Source organism: Mixophyes fleayi, chromosome 7, assembly GCF_038048845.1.
Source record: "Mixophyes fleayi isolate aMixFle1 chromosome 7, aMixFle1.hap1, whole genome shotgun sequence".
Lineage (NCBI taxonomy): Eukaryota > Metazoa > Chordata > Amphibia > Anura > Limnodynastidae > Mixophyes > Mixophyes fleayi.
This window is the reverse complement of record NC_134408.1, coordinates 73,551,538-73,570,762: the sequence shown is the minus strand read 5'-3', so window position 1 is coordinate 73,570,762 and position 19,225 is coordinate 73,551,538. Positions and strand designations below refer to the sequence as shown.

The following is a 19,225-nucleotide window of genomic DNA, read 5'->3' as shown; positions in this document are numbered from 1 at the left end:
TCTCCTAAATTAATTCCATTCAATTTATAGATTGCGTTCTTGTTTTTGATCCCTGAATGCATAACCTTACATTTATCTGTGTTAAACCCCATATTCCATTTGGCCGCCCAATCCTTCAATTTATTTAAGTCCCTCTGTAGAGAAGCTACATCTTGCTCTGATTTTATTACCTTACAGAGTTTAGTGTCATCTGCAAAAATAGAAACTTTACTCTCTAAACCATCACCAAGGTCATTAATAAATATATTAAAAAGGAGTGGTCCCAGCACGGAACCTTGAGGTACTCCACTTAAGACCTTTGACCAATTAGAAAATGTTCCATTTATCACAACTCTCTGTTCCCTATTCTCTAACCAGTTTTCGATCCAAGTACAAATTTTGATTCCTAGACCCAGTTCCCTTATTTTGTAAACCAACATCTTGTGTGGCACTGTATCAAAGGCCTTTGCAAAATCTAAGTAGACCACATCTACTGTCCTGCCCTGGTCTAAGTTCCCACTAACTTCCTCGTAGAAACTAATTAGATTAGTTTGACATGACCTATCCCTCACAAATCCATGTTGATTCCCACCAATAATTTTATTGCGTACCAAGTAATCCTGAATACTGTCCCTTAAAATACCTTCCAGTAGTTTCCCCACTATGGATGTCAGGCTTACAGGTCTATAATTCTCTGGTTGTGATCTCGTCTCCTTTTTAAACAACGGCACCACATCTGCTATTCGCCAATCCCTTGGTACTGAGCCTGATGAGATTGAATCTCTGAAAATTAAGAATTGCGGTCTAGCTATTTCCGAGTTTAACTCCATAAGGACCCTTGGGTGTATGCCATCTGGAGCTTTATTTATCTTAATATTCTTCAGTCGCCTTTGGACTTCTTCCTCTGACAACCAAGTATTAATTAATGGCATGGTTTCATTTCCATTTTTATGTATTACTCCTGCCATTTGTTCCTCTCTGGTAAATACTGAAGAAAAGAACGTGTTTAATACCTCTGCTTTTTCCTTAGTATCATTTATCAATTCACCCATCTCACTTCTTAGGGGTCCTATATTATCTTTTTTAATCCTTTTGCCATTTATATACTTAAAAAACTTTTTGGGGTTTGTCTTACTTTCTTTTGCAACGTGCCTTTCATTTTCTAATTTAGCCAATCTAATTTCCTTTTTGCATGTTTTATTACATTCCTTGTACCTATGGAAGGACTCCTCTGACCCTTCAGACTTAAACAATTTAAATGCACGCTTCTTCCTTTGCATTTCTTCCCTTACCTTTTTATTTAGCCACATTGGTTTAGACTTAATTCTTTTACATTTATTTCCCATAGGAATGAACTTATACGTGTATGTTTCCAACAACATTTTAAAGACAGCCCACATTTCTTCCGTATTTTTTCCTTCAAAGGCTTTGTCCCAGTCTATGCTCTTTATAGACTCCTTTAGCATATTAAAATTTGCCTTTTAAAAGTTTAAAGTCCTAGTTGATCCCTTATACTGTTGTTTCTGGAAACTAATTTCAAATGAGACCATATTATGATCACTGTTTCCCAAGTGCTCCTTTACTTGAATATTTGATATTACGTCTACATTGTTTGTTATACCCACAAACGATCAATGACCACCCAGATAGTGGTGAACCCTGCACTGGAAGGTAGATCTGTGATGAAATCCATGGCCACACTCTCCCAAGGAGCATTGGGAATGGGAAGTGGACTGAGCAGCCCTGCCGGATCTCTTCTAGAAGTTTTGTGTTGGGCACAGGTAGTATAAGAGGCAACAAATTTGCATACATCGGCACGTACAGTAGGCCACCAGAAACTACGACAAAGTAATGCTGTAGTTTTCTTTATTCCAGCATGACCAGCAATGCGGGATGAATGAGCCCACTGTAGAGTCTTAAGCCGAAGGTGGGGTTCTACAAATGACCGGCCTGGAGGAGGTGAGGAAGACTTGGTTCTAGTGAGAGCCACAATTTTTGAAGGATCAATGATATGTTGAGGAACCAAGGGTTTTAGGCCATCTGAATGGTCAAATGAGCGGGATAATGCATCCGCTCATCCGTTCTTAGTACCAGGGCAAAATGTGAGTGCCATGTTGAATCGAGCAAAGAAGGATGCCCATCGTGCTTGCTGCGGGTTAAGGCAACGTGCTTCCTGAATGAAGTCTAGGTTCCGATGATCGGTAAACACAGTAACAGGATATATAGCCCCTTCCAACAGATGTCGCCATTCCTCCAGGGCAGCCTTGATGGCCAGTAACTCCTTATCCCCAATTCCGTAATTGTATTCACTAGGAAGGAATCGTCTGGAGAAAATAGTATTGCAAAGGCAGAGGTGGCCTCCGGGGACAAATTCTAGGATTTGCGGTCTTCCTGGTTAAGGCTGTGATTGGTGCAATGATGGAGGAGAATCCCTGAATAAATTGGCGATAATAATTTGCAAAGCCAATGAACCTTTGGATAGCTTAAAGGCCTTGTGGAAGAGGCCAATCCAGGATGGCCGTCACCTTGGTGGGATCCATACACAGTCCTTGACATGACACAATGAAACCCAGAAAGGGTACTTCAGTTACTTCGAATACACACTTCTCCAGATTGCAGTAGAGGTGGTATTTCCGGAGTCTGCGTAGGACCTCCTTCACTTGTTCCTGATGGGTTTTCAAATCTTTAGAGAATATTAATATATCATTTAAATAGACTACCACAGAGGTGGATCACAGATCCTGAAAGATGTCATTGACAAATATTTGAAAGATAGCCGGGGCATTACAGAGGCCAAAGGGCATCACCAGGTACTCAAAGTGCCCATCCCTGGTATTAAAGGCCATCTTCCATTCGTCCCTTTCTTGATGCAAATCAGATTGTAGGCCCCACGAAGGTCTAATTTGGAAAAAAAATTTGATCCACTGAGTCTGTCAAAGAGGTCAGAGATGAGGGGTAGTGGATATCGATTTTTTTAATGGTGATGCGATTAAGAGGACGATAATCGATACAAGGACGAAGAGACCCATCCTCCTTTTTGACAAAGAAGAAGCCTGCACCGGCCGGGGATGTGCACTTACGGATGAATCCCCGTTTAAGGTTTTCTGTGATGTATTGGGACATGGCCAACGTCTCTGGACGAGATAACGGATAGGTCCGCCCCTTGGGAATGGGTTGGTCAGGAGACAAAACAATAGCGCAATCCCAGGGACGATGAGGAGGCAGGGTTTCTGCTTCAATCTTGCTGAATACATCTTTGAACTCCATAAATGCAGCAGGAAGACTGGTTAGCTTGGAGTGAGGCATAATTTGGGATTTGGGAGGCAAGACCTTGGTCAACCATTTATAAAGACATCCTGAACCCCACACTGTTACTTGAGCGCGACCCCAATCCATTTGAGGTGAATGCATCTTTAACCACGGTAGCCCCAAGATGAGGGGGTTAATGGATTTAGGCAAAACCAAAAGTTGGATCATCTCGCTATGAAGGTCATGGAGGAGATGGAGCCGTTGATGACACGACTACCGTCAAAGATAACGGTTGAGGCAAGGATTTCAAAGATATTTGGAGCTGCGAGGCAAGATCCACAGAAATGAAGTACCCGGAGGAGCCGGAGTCCACAAAGGCCGTGGTGGAGAAGGGACCTTTAGGGGTGCTAGGGATTACAGCCATAAGAAATTCTGGGGAATTTTTGGAGTAGGGAGCAACAGTGGACTCTCCTAAAGCGGCCTCCCTGCCACCGTTCAGGAGGAAGAGTTTCCCTGTCTTTTGGGGCAAACTCTCAGAAGATGTCCCGGGTCTCCACAATAAAGACACATGCGTTGCTTGAAGCGTCTCTCCCTTTCTTCTGGGGACAATTTGGAACGTCCTACTTGCATAGGTTCATCTACTGGCAAGATGGGATTTTGGAACAGAGGCGCCAGCCGCGGTATGAACTGTTTACTAGAGGGGCGTTCTTGCATGCGCTCCTGGTAGCGCAAGTCCACCTTGATACACATCGAGATGAGGGAATCATGATCAGCAGGGAGTTCTCTGGAAATTAGCTCATCTTTTTTTATTATTATTAATCTTTATTTATAGGGCGCCACTAGGTGTCCGTAGCGCCGTACAGGGACAAACAAAATTACAATACAAGGTGAGACAGCACAGTACAGTAAACAATAAGCACAGTAACTCAGTGAGCTCAAAGCACAGCTAGAGGGGCGTGGGAGGGAAGAGGGGAAGGTCCTGCATATGGCTGAGCCCAAGAGGGAGGGCCCGGATGACAGGGAGACCACAAAGGGGAGAGGAGGGAGCGAGAGGGGACGGGGGGGAAGAGGGTCCTCGAGGAGGGCTAGGTAGCTGGAGAGCCGAGTTAAGAGTGGTGAAGACAGGAGGAGAGATGACCCTGCTCAAAGGAGCGTACAATCTAGGGGGTGGGGTAGACAGACAGAGAGACACGGGGGAGAGACGGAGAGATAAGGATAAGGGAAGGGGAATGAAGGGGAAGAGGTAGAAGAAAAGGTAGGAAATTAAGTAGGAGACTGGAAGGCTTTATTCCGATCATCCAGACCCTGCCAGAAGGTTGCCACCAGTGCTTCGTTGTTCCATTTCAACTAGGAAGCCAGAGTACGGAATTAAACTGCATACTGACCCACGGACAGGTCGCCTTGACGGAGGTTTAACAGACTAGTAGCTGTGGAAGCGACTCTTCCGGGATCGTCAAAGACTCATCTAAAGGCCTTGATGAAAGAGGTTGTGCTGCTGAGGAGGGGAGCTTGACCGCTGAGGAGGGAGATGATAAATACCACTTTAGTGCGTTCTGATGGGAAGGTCCCTGGGTTGCATTCAAATTGAATGGCGCATTGGTTCAGAAAACCCCTGCACTTCTTGGGATCTCCGTCAAATTTTTCAGGTATCGGAATTCGCAGACAGGAGGCCGCTGTAGAGACCGTAACCACACTGGAAGACGCAGACGTAGAGGAGGTTATGGCTGGAGAAGTGGAAAAGGTACCCTGTAGGACATCGAAACGGGATGCTAACCTTTAACGCATTGCAGGAGATGAGCCTGAGCTGCTTCCTGTTGTTCCACTCGCTGACTCAGGTGCAGGAGTAATTTTCGAGCTGACGATTCACCAGGCCCCTCAGTCGTCATGGCCAGAGTATACGGTCACAACTATATTGCGTACCTGCTATTGTTGTCACAACTCAGAGGAAGGTGCGGAATCTAACGTGCCCCTGGTATTCACCAGGGACCCCCGCAATGAGGTATCGACTCTGCCACAGGGGCACGCAGGTCGCGGTCCTCCCACAAGTCAACAGCGAGATACAAAGAGGTGTCAGACAGGCCGGATTGGTAACGTTCTGGTAGCAGAGGTACACAAGGAAATCCAGAGGGATGATGAGACAAGCCGGGTCGGTAACGTTCAGGAAGCGCAGTACAAAGGGGAATCCAAATAGAGGTGGTCAAACGGTCCGGGTCAGAAAGGTCACAGGCAATACAAGGAAGGTCAGGAACAATGCATGAAACTGGTAACACACTGAAACGCTGGAGGCAGGAAGACCTGATACTCTGGCACTGGTAGGAGGACCAGGAAGTGTTTTAATAATAGCGCCGAGGGAGATCAGCGCATAGCGTCTCGTTGCACCAGTATGCAGTGTGTGGCCGGGACCAGAAGTGACACGACTGGTTGCTAGGCAGGGGTAAATCACAGGCGGCCGTCCCGAAGAGATCGCAGGGCGGCACCTGACAGGTCATGTGCATTTAAGGTTCATTGTTGCACGTAGGGAGCGAAGGCTAGCCCGTCTGGATTAATCCCACAGAAGAGCTACTGCAGCACAAACTGCTGAAAACGTTAATGCTGGCTATGCTACAGTACAGTGCATTTATACTAACTGTATAGGAAGTGATAATGCAACTTTGATAATTACTTTTTGGATACACTGTAGAATACCCGACAAAGCAATTTTTGATCAACTGTATAGATATAATATTTGGACCTAAATAAACATATGTGGTCAAAATAATTAATGATAATTTTATATTGCTAGACGCTATAGTTTGGCACCACCAAAGGGTCTGTTTTAGTTTTAATTCTATTTGAGCTCTTCATTTCTATCTGCTAATTCAGGTTATTTTTTTCTAACAGGGGCGAATGCCAGAACTAGACCATGGAGCAATGGAAGAGGGTGGCCTTCCGATGAATCACATTTTCTTTTACATCATGTAGACGACTGGTTGTGTGTGCATTCTTTAACTGGGAAAAGATGGAACCAGGATGCACTATGGGAAGATGTCAAGCCGATGGAGGCAATGCTCTGCTAGGAAAGCTTTGGTCCTGGCATTCATGTGGATGTTACTTTGACATGTACCACCTACCTAAACATTGTGGTAGACCAAGACATGGCAACGGTATTCCCTGATGGCAGGATAAGAGCCCTGCCACACTGCAAAGATTGTTCAGGTATGGTTTGAGGAACATGACAAAGAGTTCAAGGTGTCGACTTGGCCTCCAAAGATTCCCAGATCTGCTGCTAATGTACTGGTGGCAGATACCACAGTACACTTTAAGATGTCTTGTGCCCCGATGGGTTAGAGCTGTTTTGGCGGCACAAAAGGGATCTACCCAATATTAGGCAGGCGATTTTAATGTTGTTGCTGATCGGTGTATATATCTATAGCTTTACATTACACGTGTAACCATAAGTTCAGTCTTTTACATAGATGCCTTTTGATGACATTTTTAATAATTAAAGGACTAATAAACTCCAAGACTTCCGATTTCAGATATGAACCAAGAAGGTAAAATACATTGCTTATTGTGAAACACACATTCAATTGGAGCTTTACAATCCAGAAAACTGAAGCACCTCCAACATAATTAGAACAGTGTGACAGTGTCATATGAAAGAGGTCAAAAAGCTGTGTCTCGGACTGTGGAAAATGTCAAAAACTGTGGGAAGTTACACAAATAATGGGAATTAATTCTTTGTTACTAATGATTGTCATTTTTTCAGGATCTGGAAGTCAAATTGTTAGAAACTAACCTGTCCCACGTTCCCACTCCTCTGCTGCTGATTCGTCTGCCTCTGTGTATAGGTCAGCACTTCCTGGTTCGGGCAGTCACATGATCGTGGCTGGGAGGAAGAATATACAGTCTGTAAAGTATTTAAAGCTCCCCTTGACACTGCAGCTGTGTCAGAGCAACAGGTTACTACCTGGCGTCTGGCTCTCCCTGCGTTCCTTCCTGGTGTAATCTGATGATTCCCTGTGTATGACCTTCTGGCTTGTTGACTACTGCTTCTGGATATGTTCCGCTGTCTGCGTTCCAGTGTATCTAACCCGGCTATCCATACTGACTACTCCGCTGTCTGTGCTCCACTGTATCTGACCTGGTTATCCATACTGACCATTCTGCAGTCGGTGCTCCAGTGTACCCGAACCGGCAACTCTCCTGTGTGTGGTGCATCTTCTGTGTATCCGACCCGGTGTTCCACTGACTACAGCTTAGGATTCTTCTGTGTGTGCTGTACCACTTCAGCTAACTAAATCATGCTTTGCCTTGCTGTACTACACTACATAGTCTACTCTCCCTGATCTCTTATCAACCGTCTAACACCTATGATGACAGTGGGCTAACCTCCAGCAGCAAAATACATCCAGCCTTGCAGCCGTTCTTGGTGAAGACCATGGGATCGTTAGAATCCACACCTTGGGAAGACCAGCAATAACACTGACTTTTTTAGAAATCTCCTGAGAAGCGTAACAAGAATACTGTTTGTGGAAGACAAACTCAATAATGTGCCTACTTTGGGGAGTTCAGTAATGGGAGCATAAATTGTTGATAGTAGTTCGAAATCCCCAGAAAACATTGCAAAATCAAGTCTGAGGAGTAAATTAGAATGATGTGTATGTAAACAAAAACAAATTGATAGAGTCCCAGGAAAGGTCATTAGCAAATGACTTCTGAGGCATTGCAAAACGTGAAAGGCATGACATTGTACAGAACAAAAAAAACAACAAACAAACATTCCTAGGCACTGGATATAATAACACTAAATCCCACAAAAACTGTAATTAGTTGGAGAGTTAGCTCCTTACAGAAGAGGGGTGCCAACGCAAAAATAATTGATATAGACAGTTTATAAAAAAAACAGTAAGGAGTGCCTTTCTAACTAAATATCAGTAAATAATGTAATAGCAATAAAATTAATAATAAATATGGCAGAATTAACAATATCCTCCTGGTTAAATAATTTTATTTATTAAATAATTACATGCAAACCATCTAAAAACATAAACACATATTTTGCTGATTTAATAGTCATTTAGGTACCATGACCGTGAAACTTTTAGAAAACGTGGGTCTCCTTTGATGTTTACAGCTATACTATAAAATGAATCTACTTAGACAAGATCTAATAGGGCGCTTCACTCAGGTGTGCAGCTGTGTAAATACCTCAGAGTTTCCACACACAACTCCACAATAAAATACACTGTAATACACAAAATGGTACGTACACTGGCGCTCCCGTTCTTGAAACACAGAGAACTTCTAAATCAGAGAGATACACTCCCTCAATCCTCTCATCATGTGAGGTACATAATAAAAAAGAAAGAAAACCAACATAGCATAATAACGTAAAACATCAAGTAAAGTCCACCACCACTATGGGCATGTATGGAGTGTTCAAAACTTGGCGATGATAATAAGTTTCAATACAGCACCTGTGATCCTTCCTCCAATTTCCTCCCCCTCAGGGTATGAGCTTACATTCAGGAAGTCAAATATAGGCCTGTAGAATAATTCTCCGTTTCCTTACAGACGTCTCAGCACGTGTGTTGTCACACTCCACTCCAAACATATAGAAATATACAAAAGAAGGAAACAAAGCAACCGCACTGGTGCATTATCTCACAAATACATTTATTCCTGATAAAACAGTGCAACTAGTAAAATCAATGAATATGATCAGAATCAATAAAAATGGCACCGTACCAAATGTCCAAGATAAAAGTGCCTGTATACAATAAAACACTGCTGCAGTTCAGGTCCAAAGTACACGATAATGTCACCTGGGCATTTGATCATCGGGTCATAATCCAACGCGTTTCAACCCGATATCCTGGGTCTTTATCAAGGCATTTTACGTTATTATGCTATGTTGGTTTTCTTTCTTTTTTATTTAGAAGCTATACTATATAGACAAAGGTATTTGGATGCTTGACAATTACACCAACAGTGACTGTAATGACATTGTATTAAAATACATATACTTTAATATGGAGTTGGTACCCCTTTTGCAGCGATAACAGCTTACACTGATGTTGGACGAGAAGGCTTGGCATGCGATCTCCGTTCCAGTTCATAACAAAGGTGTTCGATGTGGTTGAGGTCAGGGCTCTATGTGGAACAGTCAAGTTCTTGCACACCGAGATCATCAAACCATGTCTTTGTAGTCTGTGCTTTGTGCACTGAGGCACAGTCATGTTTGAATAGAAAAAGGCCTTCCAAAAACTTGCTATAAAGTTGGAAGCATAGCATTTTTCAAAATGACTTCGTATGCTTAAGTATTAAGATTGCCCTTCACTGGAAGTAAGGGAGCCCAGCCCACACCCTGAAAAAGAGCCCCATACCATTATCCCTCCTCCACCAAACGTCACAGTTTTCATAATGCAGTCAGACAGGTAATGTTCTCCTGGCATCCGCCAAACCCAGACTCACCCATTTGACTGCCAAACAGAGAAGCGTGATTCATCACCCCACAGAATAGGTTTTCACTGCTCCACAGTCCAGTGTCGGTGTGCTTTACACCACTCCATTAGACACATTGGTCTTGGTGTTGTGAGGCTTGCATGCAGCTGTTTGGCCATGGAAACCCATTCTATTAAGCTCCCGCTGCAGTTTTCTGTTTACATTAATGGCAGTGGAATCTTGGAACGCTTCAGCTATGGAATCAGCAGAGTGTTAGTGACTTTTACGCACCATACGCCTTAGCAGTCGTTGACCCCACTCTGTGATTTTACGTGGTCTTCTGCTTTGTGGCTGAGTTGCTGTTGTTCCTAAGCACTTCCACTTTCTAATAATATTGCTTACAGTTGTCCATTGAATATCCAGCAGGATGAAATTTCATGAGCGTACCATGCTGGAAGTCACTGAGCTCTTCAGAATGACCCAATTTGTATCACAAATGTTCAAATGTTAGCAAATGGAGACTGCATGGCTAGGTGCTTGATTTTATACACCCCTGGCAACGGGTCTGATTGAAACACCAATTCAATAATTAAAAGGTTGGGCCACATACTTTTGTCCATATAGTGCATAAGTAAAATGGCACATGGATGATGTAGTAGAGGGGGAGAGAAAAGGTGATTGGCTAGCTTTCCTCACTCCCCGGCCAAATTAGACAGTAAGTTAGTTTCACACTAGGAGTGTGTGATACATTAAGTCCATGCAGTGTCGGACTGGGGCATGAAGGGCCCACCGGGGGACTGCAACACTAGGGGCCCACCAGAGGGGGTGTGGCTAGCCATCATAGAGGTGGGACCAGACACTAGAGGGGGAGTGGTCAGCCTACGAAGGACAGTTAGCACCATGGTGTAGTATATAAAGAATACACAGTCTTGACCTGCCCCTTAGATTGGGCAGAACAGTCACCAAAAATCGGGATTGTCCCACTAGGCTCAGAACATTTGACAGACTGTCCTACCTGTTCTTGTCACCACCTGTGGCTGCTGGTTTCTTTAGTTGCGGCTTGTCTGTATCCTGGAATGTTGGGGGCCCTATTTGGAAAAAGTAATGGGTACATTTAGAAAATTACAACCAGCCCCGGCGTTAAATCAATAGGTCCCACAATTAATACTTAGGCCTTCCTCCAGCCCCAGCATTAGAGTAATAGTATTCCCATTTAGTAAACCTATTTCCCTCCCTCCAGACAGCCCCTACAATAAATTAATCGCATTTACATATAATAAATATACCTATTTCCCACAACCGTCACTGCCATTAAATAATTCATATTCACATTTAATAAATAGACCTCATGCTCCTCAAACTCAGCCCCACTTTCAATTAATAGCCCCAAACCACCCCATCTTAAATTAATAGTCCCCACTATAAAATTAAATTGCCCCACCTTCACCATACAAACAAAATATCACCCAAAGGATACAAAAGTGCACTATAAACCTATTAGCAATAATGTTCATTGTAAGCTGAGAGCTAAGGAACTATCATAGCCATGCAAACCCATACAGCGGTTATTGAACTTGACTGCTGACACTGGCTGCATACCTAATTATTTGGACATTCAGCTACTACTGCCATTTTGGTCACTCAGGCAAGCTGATAAAGATGAAGTGTTGCTAGTGTTTTGGGTTGGGGAACATCTATGAACATCTGTATGATTTTAAATTCAAAAGACATTGCTTTGAAATGTCCCATTGTATGAACAGGTGAGGTTATGGCTGACCTAGTCAAGCAAATAATTTTACCTGTGTGTGAATAAGAAAATGTTTATTCACAGATAAGAAGCTGCCAGCTGCTTCTCCTCCATTTGAGTGGCTGGCATTCCATGTAGGATTATCACAAGAACTATAAAAACAATGAATGAGTGACATTATGTCCATCATTCAGTGTTTAAGGTGTCCCTTAACCATTGGAACCTTAGGCGACTCTTTTAACCTATTGGTACCTTTGGTCCTGAAGACTCTACATATATACAGACTGAAGCTGGCTTTACTTAAAGTGTATGCTCACCTGTACAAAAAAAATAAAAAAATCTTATCCTGACTTTAACAAAAAAATATGAGGAAGAGCTGAGAATAATTTAATATATAGTAAATATAGTTATACTTTAGCACCAGGTCATAAAGCAAACCACAAATTCTTTGCAACCACAACATTTCATTGTAGAAATTGATGCTATTATTAGGGAATGATAGTTATGCTTTAATACACAACTTCAAATAACAATATTGTATTTTTCACAGTTGTAGAACCCAACGTGTAATAATAACAGACTTACCGTCATGAGGTGATTATATTGAAACTATAACTGCTCCATTCCAGGAGCAGTTTCGTAGAGTTTTAAAAGCGCAGAGTCTTGTAGCCATCCTCTTGAGAGGAATGACAGCCTTTTGGAAAACTGGTTGCAGACTGGAAACAGAGGGACATGCAGGGCTGCCAAGAGGAATTCAGGGCCCCGGTACAGCAACTTCATGGGGCCCCCCATTGTAGTGGAGCAGAGAGAAAAAAAATGCACCGCCGCGCTGGTGGGAGTGGCCATACAGTTGTGGGCAAGGCTATGCATCATTGGGGCATGGCTACCAGGTTAAAAGCGGTACCCCACCCTCCTACCAAAAAAAACCTGCATTGCTGCGTACAATAATATATATATATTATTATTTTTTTTTAAATTTATAAGAAAAAAATAACAGAATGTATGAAATGTAAAATAAATAAATCGAAATAATAAAATCTAAACAACAAAATATCTGAATGGATTTTTTTCAACTTCTGCAGTGACTTCACATATCTTTCCCCAGGCCTTCAAGGATGCAAGTAAAGAACAGTTGACATACCTCTACCCAGAATTCCAAGGGTGTAGCTTAACCTTACACTTTGGTTCTGTCCGACAATGAAGGTTTATATATGCTATCTAGGAGAATGTGAATGCCTTCTCTTATAATAAAGTAATTGCCAAAATTATTTATGAGCCTCAGAAGGACAAGAAAATAATTACACATTCTTCTATCATGGTGTTTGCAAAATGTTTTCCAAAGCTGATTCCCATATCCCGGGTTACTGTGAACGTGCATTACACCTGCAATAGTGTATTTGCAGCAAGTACAAAAATTACCAAGTCTCCATTTTCTAAGTATCCAAAGATTTTCTCCCTGAAATTGTGCAAACTGCCTAGTGCTTAGCAGCAGAGTCAAGGTGTGGCTGCAAAGATGTAATATAAGGAATTTTTCGTGTTTACTGTTGACTCTGTTATTTATACTGTACACTAACCTGGATTTAGCCTGTAGCAGGCAAAATGTGGAGTCCCCTCTAGTACAAACTCCTGCTGCAGCCTGAGCCTGCACCGAAGCCAGCCATGCTCCTTACAGGCTGCAATAAGCAAGCAGGACAACAAAGTCACGCGAGAGCACAGCAAGGCACTCTCGCATGACGTCATCGCATCGGCGGACCCGCAAGTAGGACCGAGCGCTGCAGCCGGCACAAAAGCGCACCCCCGCCGGGGCATGAAAAAAAAAAGTTTTGGAAAAAAAACTGCTTAAAAAATAAATAAATTACAATAGTCGGCAGTGCAGCCCCGGGCCCCCTGGCATGCCCAGGTAAATAGTACCTGCCCCCTCTCCCTCTCTCGGCAGGACCAAGCTGTGTAAATGAAGCAATGTTCAGTAAGCTCCGCCCTAACAATGGAGGGGGCGGAGCTTCAACCCAGCGGGGCCTACCGGTGGTTAGCCCGGCTGTCCGGCAGGCCAGTCCGAGGCTGAGTCCATGTAACAAAAAGCTAAATGGAACACTTCAATCTCCCTCTGAAGCAATGGAGTCTAAGAGCTCTTGTGTTTTCTTGCTGTTTGTGATTCACAGCAGCTGTTTGAGATCTGCAACTCTGGCCTCTAATATGAATAACCGTCCCATACAACATTGAAACAAGTGGCTGAATAAAGAGACCCCGTCCACACGTAAGAATAATATCAGCCTGATAAAACTTGTATCTATCCTTATCACAAAGGGTTTATTTCACTCTCCAAAAAACGTCCAAATCGGATTGTGGGTATATCCGTGAGAAAATTCTTTCACAGAGGCTGTTACACATGCTGCAGCTCAATGCTGACACTGCTTATCCAGCAAAGTTATGTTGTCCACAGAGGTGAAATATAAATGAACAGTACAACAAAAGAAATAAGGTCACAAAGTTCTCCCACAAAAGCGCAATGTAGGCTGATTAGCAGGCCGATTCATGTGTACACACTATACACGTTTTACAAGATTTACCTTCAGATCTGTACTCTTCATCTGTCGTTACCATCGGCTGAAAAGATAGTGACTCAGTAAAGTCTGTGGAGATATGCCTACATTGCTGGCCGTGAGTGCATACATGCTGCAGAATTTGCTCGGCATAGATCGATTATTTAAAGAGATTTTTTGTCCGTTTTTAAAATCAAGCGATATAATGTGGTTTGGAACGATAAAACATGATCATGGGAGCGTACAGGGCTGCCAAGAGGAATTCAAGGCCCCGGTACAACAACTTCATTGGGCCCCCCTTATAGTTGAGCATGTTAAAAAACTTTGTGCCGCCGGGCAGAAGTATCTGTGGGTGTGTTCATATGATTGGGGGCGTGGTTATGCATCATTGGGGCGTAGCTAGCAGGTGAGAAACGATAGGCCACCCTCCTACAGAAAAAAAACCCTGCATTGTTGTGCATTCCTGACTTCCAGAACATCTAGCACCATAGTGTAGTATATAAACAATGCAGTGTGTATAAAAAGAGTTAACAATCTTGGCCTGCCCCTTACATTGGGGAGAACAATCATCAAGAATTGGGATTGTCCAACTAGAGTCAAAACATTTCACATACTGTCCTGCTCTCTCCTACCTGTTCTTGTCACATTCACCACCTGTGGCTGCTGCTTTCTTTAGTTGTGGCTTGTCTAGATCCTGGAAATTTGGGGGCCCTATATGGGGAAAAAAATGGGTACATTTAGAAAATTCAAACCAACCACGGCGTTAAATCAATAGCACCCACGAGTAATAATTAGGCCTTCCTCCAACCCCAACATTAAAATAATAGTATTCCCATTTAATAAATTAACCTATTTCCCTCCCCGTAAACAGCCCCAGCAATAAATTAATAGTATTTACATTTTATAAATATACCCATTTCCCGCAACCATCACTGCCATTAAATAATTCATAGTCACATTTAATAAAGAGACCTCATTCTCCCCAAACTCACCCCCACATTCAATAGCCCCCAAACCAACCCATCTTAAATTAATAGTCCCCACTATTAAATTGCCCCACCATCGCCCCACAAACAAAATAGCACCCATTAATTAGCCACTGCCTACCTCGCACACATTACATTGCCACAAGGCCCCTCTGCCATCACACACACATTACTGTGCCCCTTCATCATCACAATGCTGTGCCCCCTTATGATTACACTGCACCATCCATGATGCTTCTCCCCCTTCACCTGGCCACCCTTCATCACACTGAGCCATGCTGCCCCCTTTTTTTCAATCACACTGTGCCATGCTGCTTCCCCCTTTTTTCAATCATAATGTGCCTTTCCCCCCCTTTTCAATCACAATGTGCCATGCCGCTTCCCACCCTTTCCAATCACACTGTGCCATGCAGCTTCCCCCCAATCAAACTGTGCCATGCCGCCCCCCCTTTTCAATCACACTGTGCCATGCGGTTTTCCCCCCCTTTTTTCAATCACACTGTGCAAGTACTGCTTCCCCCCCCCTTTTCAATCACACTGTGCCTCTCTTTCCCCCCCTTTTCAATCACACTGTGCCTCTCCCCCCACCCTTCTTATCAATCACACTGTGCCTCTCTCCCCCCCTTTTCAATCACACTGTGCCTTTCTCACCCCCCTTTTTCCTCACACTGTGCTTTTCTGCTGCTTTTCCTCCCCTTGCCTCCGTTCCTTTACTTACCTTTCTATTGGCATCTTTCATCTTTTTACTTCTCTTCTTCTCTTCTGACTTCTTTCTTCTGATTTGCTTGCAGGCAATCCTGTGCGCCGCTCCTCACTGAATGTCGGGCGTGACCCGATGACGTCACACACGACATTCATTATGAACGGAGCAGGGAGGAGGGAAGAGGGACGCCGCGATTATGTGAGTATGTTTTTATTTTGTTGCTATTTTTGTTGTTTTTCTTAAAAAACTACTCTGCTCCCCCCACCAACGAATGGGGCAAAGACACCCCCCCCATCCCCTCCTGTGGATAAAAAAATATATAAACACAAAAGAAAAGTAGTTTTTATTAAAAAAAAAAAATTGGCATTAAAGGGCCCAGGCCCCCTGGCATGCACGGGCCTGGGTAATTAGTACCCGTCCCCCTCTCTTGGCGGCCCTGGGAGCGAACACACTAGTGCGATATTGGACTTAATGATCGATTATCGTGTGACTGACACGATAATCTGTGGAAAAACCTGTAGTATGTACCCAGCATTAGACTTCATTGTTTCAGAAGCAGATTGAAGTGTTCCCTTTAGCTATTTGCTACATGGAATTAATGTATCACACTCTCCTAGTATGAAGCTCACTAATTTGGACGGGGAGTGAAGAAAGCTGGCCATTCACCTTTTCTATTCCCCCAATCTACTGCGTCATCAATCTGCCATTGTTCTTACAGCTCTAAGCATCAAAGGAGACCCACTTTTTCTATAAGATTAACGGTCATGGTACCGAAATGATTATTAGATCTTTTATTCATTTGATCCCACACTATTTTATTTACATACAGCAAAATATGTGTTTATGTTTTTAGATTGTTTGCATGTAATTACTGAAATAGAATTGTTTAACCAGGAGCCTATTGTTAATCTGCCACATTTATTTATTAATTTTATTGTTATTACATTATTTACTAATATTTAGTTAGACTGGCACTCTTTACTGGTTTTTTTTATAAACTGTCTATATCTATTACTATTGAATTGCCCCCCTCCCCTTCTGTAAGGAGCTAACTCTCTTCATCTAATTATAGTTTTTGTAGGATTTAGTTCGATTATATCCAGCACCTAGGAATTATTTTTTTTTGTTCTATACCATGGAAGTCATTAGCCAATGACGTTTCCTGTGACTCTATGAATTTGTTGTTGTTTACTTGGACATCATTCCAATTTACTCATCAGACTTGATATTACATTGTTAATATGGGCATGTGTATGATAACATTGGCGCTTGATTTTGTAAGAAAATATGTAGTTGCCTGATGGTATTGCGCTTAATTAGATATGTGACATTATATGTACAAAACAAAGAATAGGCCTCAGTATTCACAATGATAATATTAAGTTTTAACTCATGAATTATTAGGCATGTATGATTACCAGGAAGAAAGGAATGTATAGTGATAAAAACAGTTTTAAGCAAAACCTTCTTGCTTTTTTTTTTTCTGTTTAATACTATAAATATCAGTGTGTCCCATCTTTTTTTTAACAGAGTGCTATGTAACTTGTTTGGTGAATATATGCCAAATATATACGGACACAATCTAGATATGTACCAGACTCTGGTTATTTTCACTATTATAGAAGCCTACAGATCTTTATTTCTTCCACACTTATATTGAAAGTAGAAAATATTTATTTTTCCAAGAAAAACCAAGCTGCAGCAGTGGAAGTGGATTTGTGGATGAATCCCCTTTTTAGGTTATGACTAATGTATTCCAATATGGCTTAAATTTCGGGTATAGAAAGGTGATACACACCACCTCTAGGAGGGGTGGTACCAGGGATTAGGTAGTACCAGGGATTCAATTTATGGCACAATCAAACAGATAGTGTGGTGACAAGATTTTGGCGTTTACAGTAGACGTATGCACATTTTCCATAATCTGAAGGAAGGCTGCAGAACCAAAGGAATAGACAGAACAGGTTTAACTTTAGTCAGGCAAAAATAAATTATTAAGGACCCCGCAAAATAACTTAATTACAAGTAAGTGTTGTCACAGCCATGGACAGTATGGTGGCTTAGTGGTTAGCACTTCTGCCATACAGTACTGGGATCATTAGTTTGATTCCCGACCATGGCCTTATCTGTGTGGAGTTTGTATGTTCTCCCCATTTTTACGTTGGTTTCCTCCAGGTGTTTTGGTATCCTCCAACAATCCAGAAACATACTAGTAGGTTAATTGGCAGCTATTAAACATTGTCCCTAGTCTGTCTCTGTGTGTGTTAGGGAATTTAGACTGTAAACTCTATTGGGGCAGGGACTAATCTGAGTGTGTTCTCTGTACAGCGCTGCCGAATTAGCGGCACTATATAAATAAATAAATGATGATGAGCCATAGTAACCCTAGAAGAACTGTATTTAATGATTCAGGAATGACACATAAGGAAATAGTTTCTTATGCAGGAGAACAAGGTACAAATTGAGAGAAGTGTGATGAATAGAGTCCCCTGGAATCACACTCCCATCAATGGCTGTAATCTGGAGAGGATTTTAAAGATAAACAACAGATATCTGATATTTTTTCATCAGTACTTGTTCAAGAAAGTTACCGTCAGTGCTCAAATACATACTTTTCTTATCCTTTCATTACCTTTATCCTATGTTTTTGTTTTCACTTTCCATGGACCTCACTTTTTTTGAAAACACTCACTAGACAACATTAAAGGATGCGCACACACAGAATTAGCTCTCCAAGATGAAAAGTGATAATAGCCAGTTCAATGTCAGGAAAGAGTTGAATGTCACCAGTAGCTATGGATGTCATGCAGGGTTTGAAATGGGATATCAAAGCAATAATTTAAACCAATATGCAATGCCAATATAACCTGTTGCTCAGGCACTAAGCTATGCTAAAACATATTGCTAAATGCTAATATCAGCAGGTGTAAAACCAATGTGGGCATAAATCTAAGCAGAGTAGGAGTATTCATGGTGCCAGGAACAGAGATGCTCAGGGGAGGCAGACAAACACGGTGTTATGTGACACTGAGTCTGCATGCATTTCAGTTACTGTGACATCACTGGACATGTCACTGTGCATGAATCCACCAACACCCATAGTGCTTTTTGTCCAGGCAACCTGCGAAGCTATCAATCTCACTCTCTCTGCCTAGTTATAGAAACACATCCTTCCTAACAGGACAGTTAGAGATGAGAAAAGTTAATGTGAAATGTTAAGCATATTGAGTTTTGTGGTGTAACAGTCTGTTTTCCAGGTGTAGCGATATGGAAATTGATTATGGTCAATTTATTCTGATCTGTAGTGTGGTTTGGGTAGGACTGGGGACACTTAAGGCCAAATTCCATCAACAAAACATGTAATATTTCATGGTCAAATGTGGTAAAAGGCTAGAAATTCACAGAAAAGTTTGGATAATTTAGCTCACTAATGGCAACCTGTTGCAGAGGGGGTGAAAAAATGAAGAATACATTTAGTTAAGTATAAATCCTTTAGTTAGTTAATGTACATTGTTCAGCTATATATTTTAATGTCAAATATGGCTATACTTTCTGTGACCAGATGGGCTTACTTTGCCCACCGGTCTGTGGGGGA

The 19,225-nt window shown here is 42.3% G+C and overlaps 1 protein-coding gene across 2 annotated transcripts in view; it reads right to left on the bottom strand.

The window, feature by feature from the left end:
- VPS16 (VPS16 core subunit of CORVET and HOPS complexes) overlaps positions 1-19,225 on the bottom strand; it is a 521,592-nt gene that overhangs the window by 106,673 nt on the left and 395,694 nt on the right. The gene's annotated exons all lie outside the window — the stretch shown is intronic.